Below are 6,674 nucleotides of genomic sequence, written 5' to 3'. Positions count from 1 at the left end.
GTGTGGGCATGTCACTACTACTTAGGGTTTGTGAAGGCAATGCCCTTTGGTTTCTCGTCCCTTTCTCTTCTCCTTCTGTCTTCCCTCCAGTCTCCTTTTTGTGGGTTTAGACACTGCAAGCACGTGGATCAAAGCCATACTAGATATTGCTTTACTCAGACGCCTCTTATTTGATGAATTTATGGTGATCATCAGCATAGTACAACCCAAGCTCCGGCAGCGAGGAAAGAGAGCCTAAACCACCAAGAACTTTAGGGCAAAAGCAGCCCCGAGGGCAGATCTAACTCAAGATTGTGAATTTGAAAACATGGGTTCGAACTGCAGCGCATCGAATGTAAGCTTATGAGTAGCTCTAAAACACGTAATTATCACCATAAGAACACAAACATAATCTCCTTATGTTGCTTTTTTCTATGGAATTCATCGAAAGCTCCTTGGTGAAGCTCAATTAAGACCTAGAGATCAGATCAACCGGATTTCATACACGCTTCACCCCGTCCATCTCCCCACCAAGTAGAATTCTCGGAACCAACCGGCCTTTTTAGGAAGAAGTTTGAAAAGGCCCATACAATCCTTGTTCTCTTTTAAGGAGGATTGGATGCTTGACCTTTTCTCTAGTTCACGCACCATTCTAGCTTGTGCAATGAAGAAGGTGGGGCATACCATTTTCATGAAAAAAGATGGCAGGAAAGCATCATTTATTGAAATGTGTTTCATTTGCATATCATGGGGCTCGGATATGAAGACAAAGAGGTAGAAGCAAAAACTTTGGAGGATAATGAGAGATTTCAATTGGCATCAACAATGAAGAATCTGCCTCCTATTTGTTTGATTGGGATATAGGTTATAAAGGGAGCATGGGAGTAACTCTCGATACATGTGCTTATTTAAGCATGAGTGTAAGGCCTAGAGGGAAATTCACGTGCACTTTACAATCATGAAGAAATCTCTTATGCCAGTCTTTAATTGAGATTTTTTACTTGATACTAATCTTTTTTTTAACACATGCATACAAAGCCACAAAATTGATTTTTTTTTCACATCATTCAGTATTGATTAATTAGGTTTTCTCCACAAGCCTTACTATACCCACACCCTACTAGACATTAACCTTACACACACCATTCGTGATGGTATGGACGGGTATGATCAGAACCCTCAATCTTATGCTTTCCCGTAAAAAATATACAGAGACAAACAGCTCACCATTGGGTTATCTTCTTAATAAATTGAGTTTAACTTACAAAGAAGCTTCTCAAAGCATTCCTCCAATAAATACTCCAGCATTACCAAACAAGTGAAGGCCTAAAAACATTCAAGTTGGTGCCCACTTTCAAAAACGTCCCTCATCTTGCTGCCATTTCGACCAGTCTCTCACATTCTTCCTCTAGCTGAGATTGTCGGCTCAGTGCCATCTCTGCATTAGGCCCAGACTTGATAGCTCGTAGAGCTGCATCATACACCACTCTCTTCAGTACCAAGTCCTCTGTTTTCTGTAGTATGTCAACCAGCAATCCCAGATCAACCATGTCAGAGAGTGAAATCTTTCCAACAAGATCCCCGAGATGCTTTGGTGCCATTGGTATATCGAGGGCAAGATCCTCAGGTTGCTCAGCCACCAGCATAATGCCAGTTCTTACATCCTTCTGTGAAAAAACCTTCTTGGAGTGCAAATACTCCAAAAGCTTCCTGATCAAATCCCTCTCCCGCACTTGGCTTTCTACAAACATCGAGAACCAATTGAGGATGAAATTCTTGGCTCTGCAGTTCTTCAACGCACAAAACAGCCTCATTGAGATCAGCAACGGAGAGAGATTCTTTTAGTAACAACTCAGATTTCTTCTGTAGGGCAGCAGGAGATAACGATGCTACTGGTGCTGTTTGTTTCGGTGGTGGTCGAGTGAATCTCTCCTTTTCGGGAAGCTTTGGGGCTATGCCTGGTTGTCTCTGATTAAGTGGTTCCAGTACTCCTACGTTCTGCCTAGGAATTAGTGTAGTGGCAGCTCTCACAGCAGAGTCACCAAGCAGGGCGCTTGGCCTGCCCAAAAATGATCCTCCACTACCTTGAGGCAAAAGTTTGGAGCTTGCACTGTTTGACCTTGGTCCAGGAGCTGGTGCGCCAAGTGGCCGACCAGGTATTGTGTTTGGAGGAGGTATCGATCAAGGCCTAAATTTGATACCTGTTTTTCTCTCAAGGGCCATTTTGCCTGTCAAAAAAGGTAGTTGAAAAAAATTCCTGTCAAACGATAAGCCCGAGAAAAAAATTTGGCTGTCATAAAAATTTTGGGGTAAAGCAAAAAAGAGGAGAGCTATGCCATTAGAGTGATTTTTGGATTGCACAACTTTGATGATTGTTCACATTTTCAATCTTTTGTCCGAGGTTTATCGTGATCTAGTGGTTTTTTATTTGATATCTTTTGATTATTAGGGATTTTGCACTGGCAAGATATACATGAATGTGATTTTAAAGAGAGCCGGTCCATAGGTTATTCTCTATTTTATGTGTCTTCTTTTTACGGTATTTGTGTTGATATAAATTTATCTGTCATTTGACAAGAACTTTTTTGTTGAAACCTGTCAAGCTAAAGGCGAAAAAAAAAATTTGCCTGTCATAAAAAAATTCATATGCACCCGTCAAATTTAGGCCCTGGTATCGATCCCTCTCTAGGCATCTTGTTCTTTCGATTCACAGAAAATGTCTCCCATCCTTCAGAGTCCACAATTGGGATAAAGTTGGGTACAAGGGGTGCAGCCCCTGGCATCTTTCCTCCTACTGGCAGAAGACCAGGCATCCCTGGCATCATGCTACCTGGCCTGCTTGTTGGAAAAACCTGGCATGCCCATCTCCTCGTCCGTTCCTTAGACCAGTTATTCCAGAGCGAGGACCAAGTGTGTGCTCAGCTTCTGCACGTATTTCATTGATCATCTTTGCCTTTACCTGGCAAAAATAAAACAGGAAAACTGCCAATAAGAAGCCATAGAGAACTAAGCCAGAGAACATGCATGGAAATCTTCTACAAGTAACCACAACTGACCTCTTCTCGACATGGCACCCACTTGTTAGCCCGCATATCGATGGTATTCCGAATCATAAACCTGATGCGTGGAGGCAAACGGGAATCAGTACTAAAATCCTTAAGCTGAGAAAAGTAAATATCTGTTGCTTTTGTAGACTTCGCACTCTCATCGAGCTGCTTTCCAACTGTTGCAAGAAGCTGGCAAAGCGCTTCTAGATTCTCTTCAGCAGGAAAAGTTTTCAAATCCGACCCTAGAAGCATCTGTAAGACAACCAAAACATACAAAGAAGGATCATCACAATCTGATAAATTTTCACACAGAAAAAGGCGCACATGGCAGGCAGGGGATGGGGAATGATGGGGAAATAGAATTGAGAAGATATCTGCATGGAAGGAAACTTCAACTTACTTGGATGCAGTGATGGACAATCTTCTCTGGTATCATCTTCTGCTTGAAAAGCTCACCAATCAGCCTAATGTTGCCATGAGTTCGAAGCTTTAATAGCTTTTCCTTCTCAAAGTATTCAAGTTCTTGTTCTGGTTTGGTCAATTGGCGGATCTCTGCTCGCATGTTATCAGCTCCTTCAAACTCTCCCTGGCAACTGTCGAGCAGAATTCGACGAAACGTCACAGGTTTCCCATCGTCGTCATCCGATGGAAACTCTGGAAGTGCTTTGCTGAGGTCCACACACAATTCTGCATACATGGGGCAAAAGGTGGGTTCCAAGACGGCCTTGTCAAAGACGAGAGATATGACTCCCTGCCATGATACCATCCAACATTCAGCACTCCCCATAAGTCAGAGTTGATCATGTTATCACACAAACAGATCAACTATTATACTTCAATTCCATGGTATACAGGTCCAGCAAATGATTTCACATCACATGTTATCCAACAAACAAAGCAACAATTCAACTTCCATTCCATGGTATAAAGGTCCAGCCAATGCTTTCACATCACACGCACATGCGCATATGGGTACACAAAGAGGTACCACTTTTCCAAAAACTTGCCAATGAAAGCTTGTGATACCTTTAAAATCAATGCCTGCATTGAGGAGTTGGTCCAAAAGAAGCTCAAACTTCTCTGGTGTCAACTTGTTCAATATTCTGATCATGAAAGTTACAGACAAATTAGAAAACCCAAGTAGAAAGGCATGTAGAAGGGCACAGCACACTAGGCCTTCACAAGTTGACTACTCCACAGCCTCTGAGACTCAAAAGAGCAGAATGATACCCTTTAACAGTCCTCAAAACCTTATCCTTCTCTGAAACCGCTCCTCTCCTTGCTGTCCAAGGGTTGGCAGCCCGTGTAATTGCAAGACCCTGCAAGTATATAATTATATATTAATCATTTTCATGAATTTCTTCACAAAATACTAAACAGCATGAACAAAGCTTGCCAAATGATTACTATGCCTACCCCTGAAGCTGCTGACTCTTGTTGCTTTGGATACTGGGATTCTTGCTGCCTGTATGAATACTGTGGCTCTTGTTGGTGGGAGGTTTGCAAAGTTGAAACATCACGTTCTTGCTCTCTGTCACGCCAATCGCTATCAGACCTCTTTCCTGACACCTTTTGTTGTTGTTCCTTACCTTTCTCCTCAGGCACAGGAGAAGGTAGAGGTGCCCTACTTTTCCAATCACGATTATCAAGCTCAGTGTATCCCGTAGCAGATGGCACAGTCTGGGCCTGGATAGGCAAAACAAGGAAGTTAAAAGAAAGAAGAATATCAGCTTCTATAAGAACTTTACTTAGGAAGGTTTTTTACTCGTGTGTATGTGTAGGGGGAGGCATGTGTGGAGAGAGAGAGAGAGAGTCTAGAGAGAGACTCAGAATCAATGTGTAACATCCTGTCTGTACATACTATTAAGCAAACTTTTATTGGAGCTGAAGCAAACCCTGTCTAACAGTTTCCAAAATCATAACTGCTAATTACACAGACATTACGTTTGTCACTGGTCGAGCCCACTCCGGTTCCTCAGCCACCGAGAGTTCAGCCACTATCTCAGTTATAGCGTCTTTTAAATCCTGTGGAATGTCTGTGATGACCGAAGGACCCCTTAACCTTTGATCAAACCAACAAATGGGCGATCTTCCTCGATGACAATATGCAAGAAAGTGATTCCACACAATTGGCCATCGAGCCAATGACAACCCAAAGCCCATTTGTAACATTACCCTCATCTCCTCCCAGGTACCATGCATTAATGGTGACGGCATTGCCCCAACCCCCCACTCGCGCGCATAGAGCCATCACAACTATTTACAGTGCCCATGTTTCCATTCCAACCATTTCCTCTTAGAGAAAACTCCATTAATTATGGAAATATTAAAACCTGGTCCATTGCCAAGCCCATGGAGCGCATGCTCTCTGACACCCCTGAGGCATCCAACAAAATAATTAGTACTATTGGGCACATACAAGAAAGCAAAATTCATAAGAGCCCATATGACTAGCTGGATACTTACTCACTAGTACTCCTCTAACTTCTTTCCATCTTACTAACCCCCCCATCCCCTCTCATTTTTGGAGAGATAAGAGAACCAACCAAGTGCGATACTTCCCAACGTGCCTCGACAAATTCTTCAACGATCACGAGGATGTGGTCAACTTTAGAAAGGGGAGTATGTTAATCACATGTGGCTAACATGTTTCTATGATAACTATGTCTGCACACTTATGTAACGGGCGCTCGTAGTATATTGTAAATCTCATCATTTGATGAGGGAAATGCCCTAAAGACGCCCCCAAGTCTTGAGCTTCAAAGGATAGACGAGAAGACCTTGGCTAATTGGCCAAACCATAAAAGAAAAGCCTTGTAACTATGTTCCGAGCGCCTCATGCCACTTACTCTCGGGCGGCTTAGTGTGAAAAGGTTTGGAACTATAAAAGCCAATTTCTCTTGTTTGTAACTTATTCTCCCATTTATGCAATAAAAGTGGAGTGTTCTCTCTCCCTCTCTCTTGCAACTCTAATCTAGCTGACAAGGAGTGTGGGAGGATTGCGATGATGAGCGGCTATCCACACGCGACAGTGGAGCTCTTGAGCATAGCTCAAGATCGGTGGATCGGCAACTTCCCACAACAAGTTTGGTTAGGTGAACAATAGGACTAAATGATGGAACAAATAGGAACATAGATAGATATTGACAAAGGATAAGGAGGAGGACACCAAAGAAGAGGTAATTCCATTACAACTCATAGATATTATGCAAGGGACCAAGGCGCATAACCAATAAGACACCAAAAGGGAGACATTTCGGATCCCAACCCAATGGTCTGACTAGTTTTGGAGGCTTTCCAAAGAGGTTATTAGGTCTTAACAAAGGAATTGGCCCCTTCCACTTCATAGCCAAAGGTGGCAGAGGTGTAAGATCCCTGTCCCACCGCGCAATGAATTCAAGGGTGTTAGCAGCGGAAGTAGCACTTCTTGCTCCCACACTCGGGGCCTCACCCCCACGGATATCCGGACAAGAGACTAATCCATCGGTTCTTCCAAAACTGACCTAGAAAAAACTTCCCTTGCCCGGAAAGCACGGGCGATTCCTCCAAGATAATTTTTCTCTAACGTAGTCAAAAGCCTTAACTAACTTAACTGATCTGATCGAACCTATAAGTCCCATAGTCAGATCAAGGAAAATATTGCACTTG

The 6,674-nt window shown here is 43.0% G+C and overlaps 1 pseudogene across 1 annotated transcript; it reads right to left on the bottom strand.

Moving 5' to 3' along the window:
- Nucleotides 1-1,156: 1,156 nt before the first annotated feature.
- On the bottom strand, nt 1,157-5,277 carry LOC147606704 (eukaryotic translation initiation factor-like; annotated as a pseudogene). Its single transcript, XR_015264999.1, has 9 exons — nt 5,222-5,277; nt 4,971-5,088; nt 4,443-4,712; nt 4,257-4,345; nt 4,018-4,129; nt 3,427-3,777; nt 3,036-3,278; nt 2,660-2,938; nt 1,157-2,162 (listed from the first exon to the last, which is right to left on the bottom strand). The product of XR_015264999.1 is annotated as a eukaryotic translation initiation factor-like (transcript).
- Between the last annotated feature and the right edge of the window lie 1,397 nt (nt 5,278-6,674).

This window comes from Cibotium barometz, chromosome 57 (assembly GCF_041138505.1).
Source record: "Cibotium barometz isolate CiBa-2024 chromosome 57, ASM4113850v1, whole genome shotgun sequence".
Classification (NCBI taxonomy): Eukaryota; Viridiplantae; Streptophyta; class Polypodiopsida; order Cyatheales; family Cibotiaceae; genus Cibotium; species Cibotium barometz.
This window is presented reverse-complemented; position numbering and strand designations above follow the sequence as displayed.